The 20,940-nt window shown below is 41.6% G+C and overlaps 3 pseudogenes; all 3 read left to right on the top strand.

Annotated features, from left to right (window-relative positions):
• Positions 1-1,456, top strand: LOC140498074 (splicing factor U2AF 65 kDa subunit pseudogene; annotated as a pseudogene).
• Positions 1,457-3,197: 1,741 nt separating this feature from the next.
• On the top strand, positions 3,198-5,600 carry LOC140502172 (guanine nucleotide-binding protein-like 1 pseudogene; annotated as a pseudogene).
• Positions 5,601-12,508: 6,908 nt separating this feature from the next.
• Positions 12,509-18,397, top strand: LOC140502171 (U4/U6 small nuclear ribonucleoprotein Prp3 pseudogene; annotated as a pseudogene).
• Positions 18,398-20,940: the final 2,543 nt, after the last annotated feature.

Below are 20,940 nucleotides of genomic sequence, written 5' to 3'. Positions count from 1 at the left end.
ATGTCTGACTTTGACAAGTTTGAGCTGCAGCTCAACGAGAACAAGCAAGAAGCAGACAAGAACCGTCGTCATAAGCGCAGCCGCAGCCGGAGCCAGAGCCGGAGACGGAGACAGAGCCGGAGCCGGAGACTAGACTGCAAGCTGCGGAGTCGCAGGCAAGATCGCCGCAACCACGACCAGCGAAGTGCTTCTCGCGATCCGAGGCGGCGCAGCAAACCTTTGACCAGAGCTGCTAAAGAGCAACACGGTGGAGTAATTCTTTTCCCTCCTCATGAGAAGAAAAAGAAGATTCGTAAATACTGGGATGTCCCTCCCCCTGGCTTTGAGCACATCACCCCCATGCAATACAAAGCAATGCAAGCCACGGGTCAGATTCCAGTCACTGCCCTGCTTCCAACCATGACTCGTGATGGCCTGGTAGTGGCTCCCACCCCCGTGTCCGTGGTTGGGAGCCAGATGACCCGGCAGGCCCGTCGACTCTATGTTGGCAACATCCCTTTTGGCATCACAGAGGAAGCCATGATGGATTTCTTCAACGCCCAGATGCGCTTAGAGCGGTTTACCCAGGCCCCTGGCAACCCGGTCTTGGCGTTGCAGATTAACCAGGAGAAGAACTTTGCCTTTCTGGAGTTCCGATCAGTGGATGAGACGACTCAGGCCATGGCCTTTGATGGCATCATCTTCCAGGGCCAATCGCTTAAGATCCGAAGGCCCCATGACTACCAGCCACTGCCTGGCATATCGCAAAACCCCTCTGTCTACGTGCCGGGTGTCGTGTCCACCGTGGTCCCAGATTCTGCTCACAAGCTGTTCATTGGGGGACTCCCCAGCTACCTGAATGACGATCAAGTAAAGGAACTGCTGACTTCATTTGGGCAGCTCAAAGCCTTTAACCTGGTCAAAGACAGTGCCACGGGTCTCTCCAAGGGCTACGCCTTCTGTGAGTACGTGGACATCAAGGTCACTGAGCAGGCCATCACGGGACTGCACGGGATGCAACTGGGGGATAAGAAGCTACTGGTACAGAAGGCTAGTGTGGGAGCCAAGAACGCAACTCTGAGCACGATAAACCAGACGCCAGTGACGCTGCAGGTCCCTGGCCTGATGAGCTTGCAGGTGCAGATGAGTGGCCAGCCCACAGAGGTGCTGTGCCTGATGAACATGGTGCTTCCCGAGGAACTACTGGACGACGAGGAGTACAAGGAGATCGTGGAGGATGTCCGGGATGAGTGCAGCAAGTACGGGGTGGTCAAGTCCATCGAGATCCCCCGGCCCATGGACGGCATGGAGGTCCCAGGCTGTGGCAAGATCTTTGTGGAGTTCACGTCCGTGTTCGACTGTCAGAAGGCCATGCAGTGCCTGACTGGCCGCAAGTTCGCCAACAGAGTGGTTGTCACAAAGTACTGCGACCCCAACTCCTACTACCGCCGGGACTTCTGGTAGAAGCAGCCAGGAAGGGGGGGCCGGGTTAGGGGGCCGGAGCTGGCTGGGAGACCGCCCTCCATCCCTTCCCTCTCACTCGACCCTGGACAGGAGAGGAGGAAGAGGCGCCTCGGAGGACTATGGCTGGGGCCTGAAGCTCTGGGCAGGGGAAGGTCTGGGATGCAGACACACACACACAACACACACGCAATCATACAGCGAAATGGGGGAGGGTATGGGGGGCCCTCCTCCCCTCGCAGTAACAACATACCGCGTTAATATTTTACCGCCAAAACTTTATGAAAAGTTCTTGGAGTTTGCACCAGAAAATTGCACCACATGAATCAAATTTGCCGAGTTAGAGAAAATTCTCGGAGATATCGAGAGAGCCCGGGCGATCTGTGAGTTAGCTATTGGCCAGCCACTCTTAGACATGCCAGAGGTACTTTGGAAGTCCTACCTGGATTTTGAAACCAACAAAATGATGAGAAACAGTGAAGAGAAAGAAGAAAGACTCATGTTGTTAGAATCCTGGAGAAACTTTGAGGATGAATTTGGAGCAGAAACTCAAAACGGGAGAGAGGACAAGCTCATGCCAGAGAAAGTGAAGAACAGAAGGAAAATCCTAGCAGAGGATGGGTCTGATGCTGGCTGGGAAGAGTGCTGCCATGACATGTTTCCAGAAGATGCAGCAAACCAACCCAAACTCAAGTTGCTGGCCATGGCCAAGCTTTGGAGGAAACGGCAGCAAGAAGAAGATACTTCAGAGCAACACTCAGAGGAAGATACAGATGCAATCAAATCCTGACTTTTCCCATGCTGATGCATTGTGACTATTTTTATAAATTTGTACTCTGCCTAAAGGGCAAAAAAACTGTGCATTGACTTTGGTCCAACAATATCGATTCAAGGGCTGTATCCCAAAGAGATCACCATAGTGTTCGAGGACTGTTTCTGATAGACTAAACCCTTTACAGCAATGCAAGAACCTAAACATTCCCAAAGGAATCTTGAGTCTAAATGTTATCCACATCCAGAGAATAAACTATGGAATCGGAATGCAGAATGAAGCAGACTATTTTCTCTTGTGTTTTGTTTTCTTTTGGTTTTCTCATGCTTTCTTCCATTCATTTTTAATTCTTGTATGCAACATGAGTAAAGTGAAAATGTGTTTGATAAGAATGCATATGCAGAACTCATATAAGATTGCATGGACGGGAAAGGGAGGGAAGAAATTAACACTCAGGGAAGTGATTGCTGAAAATTGAAAACAAATAAATTAATTAAATAAAAAATAAATTTGTATTCTGCAACAATTGTGATTTAGGAAATTTTTGTTCATATTTTTTTTCCAGTCAATAGTGAACCTTGCACCTTTGCTATGCTATACCTTTAAAATATTGCTGAGTATAAATATTGAGGAGATTACAAATAAAGAACAATGTTTCTTTGTTTTATGAAAATGATTTATCTGTTTTTTGATAATATTTAAGGTCTTTTCAAAATTCAGAATTTTTTAATTGTCACAAAAAGGAAGTTTATAAATCAGAGAGATTCACAAGTAGAAGAGCTAGCCTTGTAGCTAGCTAGAAAGGGGAAGAATTAGCTCCCCTTAAAATCAGGTTATGTTAAGAAATAAGTTCATCTCAGTTTCTTCAACTGTATTCCTGCCATGTGTGATAGGATACTTTCCCATGTAAGGAAATTTGGAAATATAAGACTAAATTAATAACATCTGATTAGTAGTGAATTTTACTCTAGGCTCCTAGCATCTTATGTCCAAAAAGTCTACCACCAACTCCCCACCAACACATAACACCAATTGTCCACCTTCACAGTTGCCACCAACTCATACTGTTCCTTCCCTATTATCTACCAAGGTTTTGGATGCCACTTGCCCTCCTTCAACTGTGCCCCAAGGTGGGCAATCCCCTGTGCCACCTCCAGTCTTCACAGCTGACATGCCTACTGTAAGAGGACTGGGACATGCAGCTTGCATGAGATAATGCCTCTTTTCCTCAATAATTCCTTTTAAAAAAAATAAAAAACTAAATGTATTGTTTTCTTTTATCACTCTTGAAATCTAATTTAAGTGGCAAAATAGTTACCTCTATGATACTACACAGCTCTAAGTATATTACAGAACAGAAAGGGTGAACTTGAATTGTAGTGGGCCCCTACAGTATTGCTTCTTGCAAAGCCAATTATAATCTAACTTTATACACTTCCTGAATTTAAAGTTACTTATTGCTGCACTGGAATACTTCCTATGAGTGAACATTTGAACATAGCTGTAAAGAGTAAATTTCCTTTTAGAAATCAGTGCTTACTTTTACTGAAAAGTAAGTTTTCAATAATCCACTATTATCAAAAGTCAAAACTCCATTTTGCTTCAGTAATACTTTCTAGTGATCCATGATGCTTTTGTCAGACTTTCTTGTTTTAACGGGTATTATCATTCCTTAAATTTTAAAGTTGTTTTGGACAAGTTGGCCTGGCTGAATTTTATGCCTTTTTGTTTTGTTTTGTTTTGGTTTGGTTTGGTTTTGGGTGGGGGGAAACAAGGAAATGAAGCTGGACCTTGGAAAGTAATGTAAGTTTGGGGCAGCTAGGTGGTATAGTGGATGGAGCACCAGAGCAGGAGTCAGGAGGACCTGAGTTCAATTCTCACCTCAGGCACTTGACACTCACTAGCTGTGTGGCCTTGGGCAAGTCACTTATTCTCAATTGCCTCATCCTGGGTCATTTCCAGTCATTGCCTCATCCTGGGTCATGTCCAGGGAGCAATTGATGAGCCAATAAGAATGGAGCTTCCAAGAGCATCTGGGGAAGATCCATGGGTCCTACACCTCTGAGCAGCTCAGCTACTTTGAATACAACCTGAAGACTTGGCGACAGTTATGGCGGGTTCTAGAGATGTCTGATATCGTCCTCCTCATCACAGACATAAGCCATCCAGTCATCAACTTTCCTCCAGCCCTTTATGAGTATGTGACAGGGGAACTAGGGCTGTCACTGATACTAGTGCTGAGCAAAGTAGATCTGGCTCCCCCAGCTCTCATCATAGCCTGGAAGTATCACTTTCGCCTGCACTACCCCCGGCTCCACCTTGTTCTTTGCACATCTTTCCCTCGGGACCCCCAAACCCCACAGGATCCAAAGACTGTCTTGAAGAAGTGCCGGAAGCAAACAAGGGGCTGGACTCGTGCCCTGGGACCAGAGCAGTTGCTAAGGGCTTGTGAGACCATTACTACAGGAAAAGTGGACTTAAACACCTGGAAAGAAAAGATGGACCGGATGCAGCTGGAGCAAGCCGGGAGACTTGCTCTGGGGAGGAAGAGGAAGATGAAGAAGGGCCAGCAGTGTTGGTGGAGCAGCAAACAGATGTAGCTCTGGAACCAACTGGCCCAACCTGGGAAAGATACAAGGATGGACTTGTGACCATTGGCTGTGTGGGTTTTCCTAATGTGGGAAAATCATCCCTGATCAATGGGCTGGTTGGGCTGAGGGTGGTGAGGGTTTCCAGAACCCCTGGCCACACCCGTTACTTTCAGACATATTTCCTCACACCCACTGTTCGGCTTTATGACTGCCCTGGCCTTATCTTTCCTTCCCTGCTGCCCCGACAACTACAGATCTTAGCTGGGATCTACTCCATTGCTCAGATCCAAGAGCCCTACACCTGTGTGGGGTACCTGGCCTCCCGAATACCTGTCCAGTGGCTTCTTCGGCTGGGACACCCTGAAGCTGAAGAGTCAGGGCATGAGCCCCCTTGGTGAGCCTGGGATATCTGTGAAGCCTGGGCTGAGAAGCGTGGTTACGAGACAGCCAAAGCAGCTAGGAACGATGTGTACCGAGCAGCCAACAGCCTCCTTCAGCTGGCTGCTGATGGACAGCTCAACCTTTGGCTTGGTCCACCTGGCTACAGTGACCAGCGAGATTCCTGGGAGTCCCACCCAGAAACCTTGGAGCTGGTCATGATGCAGAGCAGGGCTGGACTGTCGGGTGAGGATGAGGATGAGGAAGAAGAACTGAGCAGTTCTGGGGAAGAGGAGGGAGAGGAGGACCGAGATACTGATGAGGAGGGTGAGGGAGATGAGGACACCCCTACCCCTGCCCAGCCCCCACACCTAGCAGGCCCAAACCCCTATGCCCTGCTGGGTGAGGATGAATGCTGAATCTCCATCCTTTATTCTTCCCTCTCATTCAACACCCTTGTTCTTGGACTGATCAGGGGGTACCCCTTTTCCATCTCACCAACTGTGAATAAAGATAACCTGGTTTGTTAGCCCCCTTCCCATCTGGACTATAGCAGAGGTTGAACTGTTATCCTAGCAGTTGGAGGTTTCATCTTAACCTTCCTTCAGGGGCCCTGGTTAATAACGGTCCTTTGGAAATGGGGTCTAATACATTGAGTCCTTATTCCCATCTTTATTTCTCCTAATATCTTGTTACTAAAGAGAAGATGAGGGACAGTTCCTGCCACTAGGGTCTGGTCTAATCCTAGGTTCTTCAGTGTAGTACACAAAAACCCTTCTCTTACTATTCTGGAGTTGGCATCAGACCCATATCTCTCCTACTAGGAGAAGGGACAGCAAGAGAAAAGCCTTAATAGACCCATTACAGGATGTATCCTAGGGAAACCATTCCCTAGTCCTTGTGTGGAGGTCAGAGATAGAGCAATGTGTCTACCTAGATGGTAGACTCAAGTAGGAGACCAGATTCCTTCTAGACAGATGCTAACAGGGAGACCTCACCCTCAAGTACCCAAGTTTTAATATTGAAAAAATTTGTCCTGCCACAATTCCTGACTGTACATTTCTTAGAAATTTCTCTGAGTGCAGAAATAAAATAGTTTCAGATCTTAAAACGTACCAAGTGATTAGGAGTTGCTGTGAAAGGGTGCGTGGATGTGGCCCCCTCCATGAGGTCATTTTAAATACTTTAAGTTGACAAAAAATTGGAAATCATTTTGTTGCTAAAATGTTTCTGAAAGTCCAACAGGTAAACCCTTATCTTTGATGGATATCTGAAATACAGAGGCCAGAAACAGAAAGAAAGCCATCCTTTGGCAGTGAGCTTCTGCTCATGTATCTATTTGTCTGCTTTAGTTTTGACTTGTGGCTGATAGAGCCTGAATTGGGTCTGATGGTGGGAGTTGAGAGGGATCCAGTCCAGGACAGCTTCCCAGGGTACAAGCTCTTTTCTAAAGAACTCTGACATTAGCCTCCAGAGTTTTTGGTTTTCACTTGTTTTTAATCTCTGAACATTGAACCTAATTTGAAGTACTGAACTCTTTAAACTGCCCAGGTAAAGAGATGGCTTGACTCTGTATTTAGAAATTAACCCAAGGCTAAATTTCCTGTCATCCTTCCTCTGCTGCTACTAATACTACATATATGCCCAGTTCTAGCAGCAGTATCCCACTTGTCCTCCATTTCTACACAGTACGAGCCTCAAGAATGTATTTTCTAAGGTTTATTTATTAGGGAAAAGAATACACAGTTTGAAATAATACAACAGTATACATTTGAAAGTGTTTAAAAGCAATCTACCTAGTCCCAGACTACAGGACATGGTCTTGTCTAACCTAATTTTTAACAAAAATTTATCAGACCCTGGACACTGGCCCATATTTCTCTTCAAGCCAGAAACCCCAGTCTGTAGTATCTCATTCACTTAGTGACCCTAGATAAGAATGTTAGCTTCAGTCCTAGAATACACCCAGGTCCAGTTTAGGGATTCATTTGCCAGGGCTCCTTAGGTGTATTCCTTGTCCATTTGCAGCCCTAACTTCAATTATAGTCAATCAGGAAGCCTTTGGAATGACATGTTGTGTTGGTGGCATGCCCGTCCATAGTAATCTATAATCACATAGCATGAGGGATTGAGTAAAAAGAATTATATGTTTCCTTCCATCTCAGAATTTTGTCATAATGACTGAACCCCAAATACGAGTCTCCAGTGTTAACAAAAGGTAATCCTTGTTTATAAGAGCTCGTTAGTGTTGAATGTCCCAAACATTACTTCTTACATTCCTGAAAATAGTTAAATGCTCTAGGGTGGTATCACCACAGGGCATTAAGAAGTTTTGTTAATGCATTTTTTAAAACTAACATTACTGTGACTTTCCAACCCCTACCACCCCCACTCCACATCACCTACTTATAACAAAATACAATTAAGCAAAAAAAAAAATTTCAAAGGGAAAAAATCAGCATATTGGTCACATCTGAAAACCTTCATCTCACCTCACAGCTATAGCTCACTACCTCAGTCTTTCCTGGTAGGTGGCTTGCTTCACCATCAAAGAGCATTTTTCCATGAGCTGCACAGGCCTCTGTAAAGCTGAGGAAGAAAGGGAAGCAACAGGAAAAATGAAATAAATGACCCATAGAAAAGCAGTAAAAGCAACTTGTAAGGTGAGAAAAATCCAGGTGAGTTTTTTTTTGTTGTTGTTTTTAATTTCAACAAATATTAAGTGCCTCTTACTTGTAGAGTATTGTGCCAAGCACCAGGAGAGATGTAGCTAAATCAGGGACAGCTGTATTGGAGCTCCTGGTCTAAGAGAGAAATAAGGTAGTCACACTTGACTGTCAACGTGCCCTCTTTATCTGAAAATAACCAATTTTATACTTCTTAGATAATAGACTACTGGAAGTCTTTGGCGATAGGTCATGTCAGATAAAAAAACAGGATGATTTCTGTAGTGGGTGACTTTCAAATTTAGCTTTAAGGGATAAATTGAAATTCTGCTTGGGAAAAAGGAAGAGAAGACACTTTCAGGAGTAGGAAACCCTTAAATAAGTAGGGCAAAGGGTGGGCTTGACAAAAGCCGAGACCATGGAGTATGAGACATGGCTTCAAAGGTAGGATGGTACCAGACTGTAGAGGGCGTTGAAAAGCTAGAGAAGAGAGTTTGAACTTTATTTAGTAGGTGACACTCCTGAAATTTGCCAGGAATTGAGAGTAGATGTCTGTTAACTCTTGGCAGAACCTCCTGCCAAATTGATCATGGACCGGACAGCTACTCTAAACTAGGCAATAAATCTTTCGTGAGGAAGCAGAAGGGAACTCAGTTGAGGGCACATGAGGAAAAAATAGTTCCTCTGCCTTCCTTCTCTGAGACACTATTCATCTCCAGTCCTCACTAGCAGAAGAATGAAAACCAGTCATCAAGTCTTCTCCCTTATGCCCAACCCTTCAGAAGGTTTCAGAGGCCTTTGGAATGTCAGCTAAGCCTTCTGCCAGGTCCCTGTCTAGCCCATCATTTTATACCAGTTCCCTACTCAAGTGCCCAGTTCTCACTGTTCACAACCTAGGTCCCTTAAGAAGCTAAACTTATAAGAAGTGACATAAAGAAGGCAGGTATAAACGAACAATATACTCAACAATTATTAAAATACAAATAAAAAGAACACTAAAAGGCAACAAAACTCAGGTCGAATACAAGGGATAAAGTTGGTATCAAGCTAATAAAGCACACTTCCTTGCTGTAAATAATAGATTATGTGAAAAAAATAGGTACTGTCAGCTATAATAGCTATTAAGTGGTATTGTGCAATGAGCATGGGGGGGGCATTCTTCAGCTGTTTTTTGGGAAGTATTTGTGGTGTTAAAAACTATCAATACTAATAAAAAATAAATATGCAGATTGCTTTAAAAGAAAAAAAAAGACCAGCCCTAGAGCTGATTCTGTACCCTTCCCCAGCTTTAGTATCTGCAAGACTTCTGCCCTTCCAGCACCTTGCTCTTGGGATTAGTGAGGGATACTCAGTTTATATACACTCTGGGGACTACAGTGGTTTGCTTTGCAACATAGGTATAGCCCGTGGGATAGGGGGCACAATGAGCACATCCAAGGATCATGGTAGGATATTATATTCCTGGGTTTAAAATATATAGTGCTTGACCTATAATAGACACTTAGTTAATATTTGAGATGTTACACTTCTAATGCCAACCATAGTCCTAGCTGAAGACCTACATCTGTCTGCTAGATGAGCATCTGAACAATGCTGCCTCCTCTTGCTCCCCTGCCCATGTATTGTTGGGAATTCCAGAGTATAGAGGGACAACAAAAGTCAGACTACTTAGTGACTAAAGCAACTTTTATCAAACAGCCACAGGATATGGAGCAAACATAGGACAATTCTAGACTAATTAGGGATACCTTTCATGTCCAATGAGGGGGTCACTAGTGGTGTAGACTGCTTGATCGCACAGGGCCTATGTAGAAAGTGCCCATAACATTCTTCCTAGGATCAAACATGTCTCTTGTCAGCTACAACACTTTCAAGGGACTCTGCAGAGGTAGGCAGTGGGAGAATGGAGAGGGATCACAGCCTCACCTTCCATTGTGTTCAGTTGAGTGTGGGGCTAACTTAAATTGAATATAACCTCTACAGACCTAGGGTTGCTTCATTTGTTTTACTAGAGACACCTAGGTGGCACAGTCCGGAAGACCTGAGTTCAAAACCAGTCTTAGGCACTAGCTATGTGACCTTGGGCAAATCTTTACATCAATTTCCTCTTATGTAAAATAGGGTTAATAGTAGCACCCACCTCTCAGGGGCATTATGAGGATCCAATGAAGCAATAACTGTAAAGTGCTCCCCACAATGCCTGGCACAGAGTACTAGGTAAATGTTAATTGCCTTTATTATTATTAAAAAATCTACACAAATACAAAAAAATTAAAAAAAGATATTATGAATATTAGTATAATGTTTCTAAATTTTATTCTAGTGTGACTTTTAGTAAACTATTTTTAACCATACTATGCTTACTTCTATTTTTCAGTTCTTTCTCTGGAGGCAGATAGTATGTTCCTTCATAGATGCTTTATAGTTGATCTGAGTAGTTATAGTACTCAGAATATCTTAATTGTTCACAATTATTCTTTGAACAATGTTGCTGTAATACATTTGTACGTATATAACATATTTATACACATACACATCTCCCAAAGTAGCAAAAAACCAATGTACCAAAAGGAACTCCCTTGGAAAAACCGCTTATAGCATGGGAAAAGGGAGAGCTCCCCATTGTGCCAGGGATGGGAAAAAAAAGAGAGAGCAAGAGAAACAGGTTAAGTTCTGTGATATTTGGTCTAAAACATCAATGAATTCAACTGGAGAATCATTATGACTCCCATATGGATCTTTTAATTATCAGAAGTTGGAAGATTTAAAGATTATAACAGACAAAACCCCAAAAAGATCATGTCATTTAATGCCAGTCTTCTGATGGCATCAACTCAGTCTTTCCCCCAATTCCTTCTCTGCTCCCTTACCTTGCTTGCTCTCTTGTTCCCCACTCCTTGGACCTGCCACCTCTTTGATCTACCCTCCAAGTTTCCAACCTACCTTAGCTCCTTCTTCTCCAGTTTCCTTGCTTTCCTCAGCTCCTTCTCCCTTATCTAATTGTCTTTCCTTGCCAGCTAGTAATAGCTGTGGTGAAGTTCCTAAGATGGGGGGTGGAGTGGGGAACAGCTTCGGATTTCAAAGATAGCTTTTCTTTTCCCTAGACCCCAACTTATCTCCTTTTAATCCCCCCTTTCCACCAGTTTTAGAAGATAAATATCTACCCGTTTTACTGACAAGGTAAACTTAACAGATGCTAATTGACTAACTGAAGCTGTGTGGAAAGAAATTTTGTTGTAACTTAGGGAAGCACCAGATAGAGGATAAATTTTTTCCTGCTTTTTAGATTGATCTTAAATCAAAGTCTGTAAATTCAAATGTGATTGGATCCTTGAATTAAAATGTGGATTTTATGCTCAGTTTGAATCTTGAGAACTGTCTAGCTTCTTAGTCACCAAAACTGAAGTTTAAATGTTAACCCTTTCCTGTTTCATAAGAAGGGGAACCCTATTTAAGGAAAGGACTTTGAAATTAATGAAATTAATTGGTTGAGGAGATTTGTTTTTCAGAACATGAGGTGCTAATCCCAGGTATCCATCAACCCTATGATAGCCTTAAAGTTGGAGATACAATCAACTTGAAAATTAAGCCTCCAAAATTTCCATGTTGTTGAGGGTTTCATGATAGCCTCAACATTTTCCTAAACTGTTCTCTAGCATGGCTTCCCTGGGTTCCTTTCTTTTTTGTAGAAGAACTCTTTTCTCCTTACATCTGTATCTTCCTGTAAACCTAATGGGAGGAGATTTTTATGCAGACTTAAGGCTACAATTCCTCCCTCTCTGATGGTATTCTGTTCCCTCCAGTTTCTCACCCAGTATCTGACATCAAGGCAGTGTGTTTAAAACTGCTAAGTTAAATTTTTCTTCTTAAGGTATATTTGATCTATATTTCTCTATAGTGGCCTTATGCATGTTACTCTTGTAAAACTATTGGTAGTGGAAATCTTCAGAATTTGAAAATACTGCTCTTTTGATTTAGAACAGAATATTAACTGTCTCCAGATTCTGCAAAGTAAAAATTGAGAAGAGATTAAGTGTGGTTTAATTCAGAAAAATGCTTTGGTCTTTATAAAGGACATGCCAGACCTCAGGTGGCAATTGAGTAGTCAAGTGTTTTGTCAGCTGCTAACTAGGACTGAGAGAGCTTAGAACCCCATTCCCATGCCTCAGGAGGGATATAAGCCACTGCATACCTCCTAAAGGTTTTTGTAACTACTAAGAACATCTTAATGCATTTTTGATGGCTTTATCCCACAAAACTCTTCAATATATTGGTACTTCTGGGAGAATGAGAGAAGGGATTTGATCTAGCAAATTGACAGAATGGTGACCAATCAAACAACAGAGTATAGTAATGATAGTTGAGTTTTTTTTTTGAGAGGGATTTGAGGGGGAGGCAATTAGGTTTCAGTGACTTGCCCAGGGTCACACTGCTAGTAAGGTTCAAGTGCCTGAGGCTGGATCTGATCTCAGATCTTCCCAACTCCAGGTCAGTGCTCTATCCACTGTGCCACTTAGCAAAATGTATTTACCTATTTACCTAATGTATAGGTAAATTACCTATAAAACTGAGAAAATAAAGATCTGAATAAGTGACTAGATTTAATAAGAATATTTGGTAAAATTTTAAAGAGAAATTCACCGGTGTGAATATAATCCGAGATGTGGTTGAAAGTGAAGAATGTAGGAATTCACTTAGCAAAATGAATGTATAAGAGGTGAATATCAAGGAATAAGGAAGATTTGGTTTTCCAGACAGCTGGAGGGATATGCATTTGTGTATACACGTATATGTGTATGTGAATATACACACATATCTATACATATATGTGTGTATGTGTATTTGGCAGCTGGGTGTTCCTGAGCTTCATATCAGAAGTAGCAACATGAGGCTGCCAAGTCAGAAGGTGGGGATCAGAATTTCGTCAGACTCTTTGAGTATTTTGATGAAAAATAATAAAAAATTATACAGAACCAGGGGTGCAACCATGTGCCTTTAAGAATGAGATAAGTGATAAATAAATTCTCAGTCTTCAAGCTTGGCCACAAATATCTGAGATTTTACATATTGCAGCATCAGTTATATAACCGAGATTTGATTTGGTCAATATATGTCCTGAAATTGGATGAGAATACGATCTTTTAAGATGCTCCACTATTAAGAGAATTATTGTAGACTGGAGATTAAAAGGAGGAATTGACATTTTCAATTTTTGACATTGGATTAGCTGAAAAAAGACATAGATCTTAGGAATGCTTGAGATAATTGGTTCTTATAAAGAATAATGCTGAATAATGGAAATTATTACTTAGACATTTTATATTACACCATTTGGGAAAAAAGATTCCAGTGCAATTGACTGAATTCTGGTTTTATTTGAAATGGGACAGTTATGATCAGGCAGGCTTTGATTCTCCTGCTTTATAGGTTTAATGGTTAAAAACTGATTTAAATATCTTTTTCTTAAAAAAAAAAAAGGCTTTCACAATATGTCAGATAGTTTTGTTTTTTTTTTTTTTTTTTACCAGTTCTGCTAACAGTTTGAAGCACCTAGGTTTAAATAGTTTGCTGCCTGAGTTCAACACTCAGCATTATAATATATAAGTAGAGTGTCAATATTTTAAGACCTTGAGATCTAGCTTTAAAATCAGGTTACAATTCAGTGCTTTCATTTTAGTTGAGAACAAGAAATTCTGAAGTGAGAACATTCAATTCACACCCCTACATTATAAAACACTTCTCAAAGAATTTTCTGAAACTTTGACTTCTTAGTCTCTTGCAATTAAGCATCTGGTGTTCATTTGAACTCACCTTTCAGGATCATTGTTAAGAAGCTCTTGTCTACAGGTGAGCCACAATAGTGACCTATGATCCTTGGGACAGCATACTTTGAAGATGACCCAGTCTAACAGTTGTGAATTCAAACTAGTGTAGCTGTATATCTATTTCCTCGAACTGTTACTGTTCAATTAAATACACTGATAACACCTTTATAGTTAGAAAAATAACTTTTCTTGTAATTTAGACACGTTAGAGATTCAGTTATTAAAGAGTTGTCTAACGACTACTACCTATTTTGTTAAACGTATTTCATTAGGTTTATAATCATGGTTTCAAAAACTTCACTGTTTTATCTGATAAAATGTTTAAGACTCGCTATTGGGATGTGGTCCATAAGTAGTTTTTTTTTTTCAGTTCTGGTGTTGATATGGTTATTAGGCCCTATAATGCCTAAACCTGAAATCTGAGAGGTATACAAGTAGAAGACTGTAGCAGCAAGCACCCCAACATACACAGTGGGGCCTGTTTTACAGGTTAGTAAATCTGCATTCATAAAAAGAAAGACAACTTTTAAGGGGTTAGCAATCACTGTAATCAAGAACGTATCATTTCTTTAACCAAGTACATGTGTCATTCATTTAGTTTAGGGAGTCAGCACCCTGAATTTCAAAGAAAATACAGAGAAATCAAAAGATCAAAAAACATGGCTTCCTCTGACTGACCACAATTCAGCAGACAAGTACAACGGTCTTACCATCATTATCAGAGAGTGAAGCATGACATCTGGGGTCTCAAAGCCAGGTGGATTCCTTAGCAGCTTCTCAGAGTCCTCATCTGGCACTCAAACCTTCTTATCAAAAAGTAAGCCCCAAAGTAAAACATCACCCTCAGAGTATTTATATCTTTTTTTTTTATAGGCAGAGGGCATCACAAGCCTTTGACCCAGAGTCTCAATAGAAAAAACAAAAGGTACTTGGGACCCTTCTACAAAACAACTCCCCTAATCAAGCTTCCCACAAGATCTTTAATAACATTAAAATTATTAACAATACAAATGCATACACTATATCTAGTTAAAGAAATTCTTGTTTCTGTACTTTATTCCTTGTAAAGACTCTTGATTGATAAAGGCAGGATTCAGTCAGAGGCACTTGATTATACTAAACCAAAAACAGCAAAAGATCCTATTTTGATTGCCATCACAAGGACTTAGCTGCACACCTAGCTAGAAAGGGAAAGCTTGCAAATTAGAGAGATTCAGAAGTGAAAAGAGCTAGATTCATACCTAGCTAGAAAGAGAAAGTTTGCAAATTAGAGAGATTCAGAAGCGAAAAGAGCTAGATTCACACCTAGCTAGAATGAGACAGTTCATGAATCAGAGATTCACAGGTAGAACCCAGGAAGGAGAGGTCTAGGTGGCCCAACTGGAATCTAATATTTTGTTGAGTGTTTGACTTTAGAGAAAAAAGAGTATACTAATGAAGTCTTACTCAGTCTGTACTGTGGGACAAAAAGAGATGTAGTGGTTTCTTTTCTTATCATGAGCTTTTATTCCTGTTGAAATCTGGAAAAAGGTAGGGGGTAGAGAAGCAATTGAGAAGAAAACTAATTTATTTTCACCCTCTTTAGGACCAGGAGGTCCATTGTCACAATTTGCATTTCTAGGCTACTTTATTCCATGCTATCCTTTTATTGACCCTCAGGAAAGAGCCTACTCCTGTATCCCCTGCAGGGTCCTGAGATCAGGCCCAGGCTGAAGAGAAAGCTAAGTGACTTGCTCTACAGTCACAAACTAATCTAACTGATAATGAAAATAAATTGATAATGAAAAGGAGAAATAGACATGGACATCAGTTATAAAATTCTATAATTGTAGATGATCTGATGCAGGAGAAAACATTAGAACCATCTGAAGTGTGTGTCCCTTTCTCAGGGTTCACACTTCTCTCCCCAGTAATATGATTGAACAGCTTTTCTTTCATCTCTCTCATTATCCAGAAATATCATGAGTAATGGAGTTAGTGGAAGGCATTCAAGGTTAATCCTGTTGCATTGAGTAAAATTAATTTTAATGTATCATTTTAATATTTATAATAATATGTAGTATTCCTTTTTGGATTCAAAGGGTCTTCTCTTCTGCTAGCTAAAAAACCCTTTCTAGCTAAGGGATACCATCCCATTCCAGCCCATCTCAAGATTTGGGTTTTCCACTGTCAAAAGAAGCCAACCTGAGCTAGTCTGCACTACTAGCAGTGACCCCAGGCAACCTTGCTCCCTTCAAAGTCTGTAGTGAACTGGCTTGCAAAGCAGAAACTTAGCCAGAGAAATCCTGTGAATGGAATGGTTTCCTTTGCCTAGATTGCCAGAGGCTGCTTGAATGTCAGTTTATACCCCTCCCCCCTTGCAGGAGGAGGTGTGAACTCAGCTCTCCTTCCCATTTAAATATCCACCAATCAGGTTTGGTTTCCACTTTCCAGGGGAGGTTCCAGTAATTTTTCCTTAAAAAAAAGGTAGATGTAAGAGAGCCTGCAACCCTCCTTGCTCGCTTGACATCTTTGGTCCCAAAGAGATCACTGGCCTCAATTTCTTGATTATTTGCTAGGGACCGGGAAGGAACTGTACTATAGCTGGAGAAACCAAAAAGTTAGTCTCAGTGGCTGAAGTTTGTTAGGTGCTGTGTTGAGTATCCCAGGGTGTTTATTGTCTTGATTTTCTTCTATGGAATGGCCTGTTCAAGAGGGAGCTGGATGAGCTGAAGCCATGGATCAAGAAGATAGTGAAGAGGGTGTTGGGTTTCTTAGAACCTACAGTGGTCCTGGCAGCATTAAATTGTGTAGGAAAGGGCATGGATAAGAAGACAACAGCTCATCACTTGAAGCCCTTTCTTGACGATTCCACCCTTCAGTTCATCGATAAACTGTTTGAGGTAGTAGAACGCCATAGTTCCAAACATTCCAAGTCTAGAGGTGACAAGAGTCAAAAACAGGAGCTGAAGGAGGCATTTAGTGATGACTCAGAGATATGTAAGGAGTCATCAGGCGTGAAGAAGTGATGGAGGCAGTCACTGAGCAGATTGAGGAAAGGAAAAAACAGCTGGGCTCCATTAGCCCTCCCACCCCTCAACCAAAGATCGCTTCCTCCTCCCAATCAGAATGGGTGGTAATTGGTAATACTATTCAGCCATCTCAGGTTGACACCTTAATGAATGACACCATTGCAAAGGCCTAGAAAGCAGCTGAATTAGAAACCCGAAGTCAGGCTCAGCTGGCACTGAAACCAGGACTTACTGGTAATGCCAACATGGTTGGATTGTTTAGGCTTCATGCTATTGGCATTGCTTCCCCAAAGGTGGAGCTAAAGAATCAGACACAGCTTGCACCTCTGATCCTGGATGAACAAGGGCAAACAGTAGATGCTACAGGCAAAGAGACTGAGTGGACACACCGGATGCCAGTGCTAAAGGCCAACATTCAGTCTGTAAAGCAGGAACAATTGAAACAGAAGCTCAAAAAGAAACTATTGGAAGAAATTGAATCCAACACATTTCTTGATTCTTCAATCTCCATCAGCCCTTCCCAGCGCCAGAGACATACCTTTAAATTCCACAACAAAGGCAAATTTGAAAAGATTGCCCAGAGATTACAGACAAAGGCTCAGCTAAAGAAGCTGCAGAAAGAGATCTCACAGGCAGCCAAAAAAAAACTGGCATTCCCACTTCAAGCCAGCTGACACTCATTGCCCCTAAACAAGAACTCAAAGAAGAGATTCCTGCTATCGAGTGGTGGGACTCCTACATTGTTCCCAATGGATTTGATCCCAGTGGGGAAACTCCTAAGGAAGAGAACTATTTTGGAATCACAAATTTTGTAGAGCATCTGGCACACCTAAATCCTCCAGTGAATACTGACAAGCCAGTGATGCTGGAGGTATACCTCACCAAGAAGGAACAGGAGAAACTTGGGAGGCAAAGTACAGCTCATAGGGAGTTATAGGAGAGAGTGAGGCTGGGTTTGATGCCTCATCATGAACCCAAAGTGAGAATTTACAACTTAATGAGAGTATTAGGCACAGAAGCTGTTCAAGACCCCACAAAAGTGGAAACCCACGTCAGAGCCCAGATGGCAAAAAGACAGAAAGTACATGAAGAAGCCAATGCTGCCCGAAAACTAACAGCAGAAGAGAGAAAGTTCAAGAAAATTAAAAAGCTAAAGGAAGACACTTCCCAGGGGGTACACATATCTGTATATAGAGTTCAAAATCTGAGTCACCCAGCCAAGAAGTTCAAGACTAAGTCCAGTGCTGGGCAGCTGTACCTTTCAGGGGTGGTGGTGCTTCACAAAGGATGTCAATGTAGTTGTGGTAGAAGGGGGCCCTAAAGCACAGAAAATATTCAAGCATCTTATGCTGCACTGGATAAAATAGGATGAACAGATATCTAACCTGAAGGGAGATGATGATTCCATGAAAAAAAAAAAACCAACACGTGTGCATTGGTGTGGGAGGGCACAGCCAAAGATCGATGTTTTGGTGAAATGAAATTCAAGCAGTGCCCTACAGAGAACATGGCCGGGGAGCATTTCAAACAGCTTGGAGCTGAACATTACTGGGACCTTGCACTGAAAGATTCCCTTTCGGAGTCCACCAACCCAGATGACTGCAGTCCTCACCCTTTCTCCTCCAGTACCTTTATGTCTCCAGTTTCCCTTTATTCCTCCACCTCAACCTGGGTGTGTGTTTATGTGTGCATGCATGCCTTTGTGCATGCATGAGAGAGCTTTCCTAAAACTGTACCACAAAGAACTCAGGGAGAATTGCCCTGTTCCCTCATCAGCCTGCCTTCTTTTTTCTGTGTATGTGATTAAGAATTATTTTTTAAAAAAAACTCAGTTTACACTCCTTCCCCCAAGAGGAGGAAATGGGAAATCTCAGTCCACCTCCTCATTAAATGCTCTCCATTCAGAATGGCCATTCACTTGTCAAAGGAGGATCCAGTAATTTGCCATCAGGAAGGCAGACCTGAATTTAAATGAGCCTGAGATCCTGCCTTGGTGTTTTTGATCACTCAGAGAGACCACTGACTTCAATTTATCGATTATTTGTTGACCTATATTAATAAACTGGTTTTCATATCAGGAACTTTGTGTCTTGGAATTTTATTTGCCACGTACAGGGAGTGACCAGATGTTTAATCTCTGATCCTTGACTCCTTCAAATTTTCAACATCTACATAGCAATAATACTACTAAAACTATAATTAACTAGCATTTATATAGTGTTTTGTGTGTGGGAAAACACTTTCTTTATGCTAACTCATTTGCTTCTTACAATAACTCTGTGAGATATATGCAACTATTTTCTTCACTTTATAAATGAGGAAACTGGGACACAGAAGTTAAGTGACTTGTCTTGGTCACAGAGATAATAAGGAGTTTGAGGCAGTATCTAAATTCAAGTCTGACTCCCAGGCCTGTTCACTATCCACTATGCTAATTAGTTATATATGTGTGTATACATGTGTGTACATGTGTGTATATATGAGTATATGAATGTGTGTATATGTGAGTATATGTGTATGTGTTTGTCTATGTGTATATGTATATATGTACATGCATGCATACAAATGTGTGTGCATATGCATGCATGTGTCTATTGCACATGTGTATGTGTGTGTGTGTGTATATGTATACACACACACACGTATGCATATTGTCAAAATATTTTGGAGCACCCTGTCTCCTAGAGCTAAGCAAACATGCTCTGCCCCAAGCTTGGCATAGCAACAATCCTTTGTGCTCCGGATGATCTCACCCTCTGGCAAAGAGTGTTGCTTTGACCACCAGAACCAGGTGTTCACTAAGGGATTTGTCCTCCCCCCTCCCCCCACCCCCCACAATTTTCTGGTGACTTCAGAAACAATGTGATGCAGCCTAAAGCTGTCTATCACCCCCCCTTGACATGCTCACAATCCTTGTGTTTTGTATCTGCCAGATGAACCGAACCAGGGACTTCACTCCTGTTCCTGCTAGTTCTGTACCCTCCTGTGAGACAATCAAATTGGAGACTGTTCCCACAGGACCCAGGAATGCCACACATGCGCCTGCTGTGGGAACAGCAACTCAAGACCTGAGAATGATTATGTCATGGTCCAGCCTAATTGTGGGTTTTGATGTATATAAAGCACTGCCTATTAAATTCTCCTTCTCAAGAGGGAGGCCTTCTGTTTGCAAGTGTCATTTTCATCACTCTGTAATTAAGTTTCTTGTTGTGTCCTGACTCTTCTATCTCTAGCCTTCTCTGTTCAGTTCCAACCATTGCCAGGTTAGAGGCTGATTCCAATCCAGTTGACAAGAAACAGATGTATAGATATAGTATCCATTTATAAGAATTCTACAATAAGCCCATCAAAAAGCTCTACTATCTTAGGAGAATATCTTGAGCACTCCAGAAAAAAGAGCTTCCAGGATCTACAAGTTACACCCTTTCTTCTGAGAAAAGTCATAAGTCGCTGAATGTGGAAAGTGCCAAATATCCACAAGAAAGATTGTATTTTAATAGAAACTGTATGGCTCCTTATTGATGTGCCATTTGTAAGTTTGAAGTCAGTGGTATAACTACATAACTAAGGACAAAAATTAACATTAATGCAATTCTAGAAGAAGAAAATCAATAAGTAAAATAAAGTTTTGCAATTAACGGGAGGCAGCCAGGTGGTTGAGCAGATGGGGTTCTAAGCCTGGAGTCAGTCTTGTCTCAGATTTTTTCTAACTGTGTGACCCAGGGCAAGTTATTTCACCTTTGTTTGCCTCCATGTAAATTAAAAAGTCAGTTAGGATGCTGATAGTATTGTAGTGGTAAGCCACTCCAGTATCTTTTCCATGGATAATACTGGTATGCTATGGTCCATGGGGTCACAAAGAATTGGACATGACTGAAAAACAATAAAAAAAATACAATTAATACAACTACATATTGACCTAAAAAATCTCCCTAAGACAATTCAAATGGAAGCAATTCACTTTCTTGGCATGCTGTTACTGTATTGTCCAGATTTTATAAACATACAGAAATGAAGTCATCACAATAGCTCTGTACAATACTTCTTCTCTCCCATGCTTTCATTCAGAGCCTCTCAAACATTAAGCTAGCTCTGGCAATGCATACATCAACCTCATCATCAATGTATACATCCCTAGAAAGTATACCACACCAAGGTAAGCAAACATCCACAGCACTGAAAACTTACTTATTTGCTGTAACAGGTGGTTCCACTTATGGGTGGTGTGGTGCTGGTTGGTGGATCACCTGTGTTTTC

This window comes from Notamacropus eugenii, chromosome 4 (genome assembly GCF_028372415.1).
Source record: "Notamacropus eugenii isolate mMacEug1 chromosome 4, mMacEug1.pri_v2, whole genome shotgun sequence".
NCBI classification, from domain to species: Eukaryota; Metazoa; Chordata; class Mammalia; order Diprotodontia; family Macropodidae; genus Notamacropus; species Notamacropus eugenii.
The sequence above is the reverse complement of the archived record's forward strand: the minus strand, read 5'-3'. Positions and strand labels throughout refer to the sequence as shown.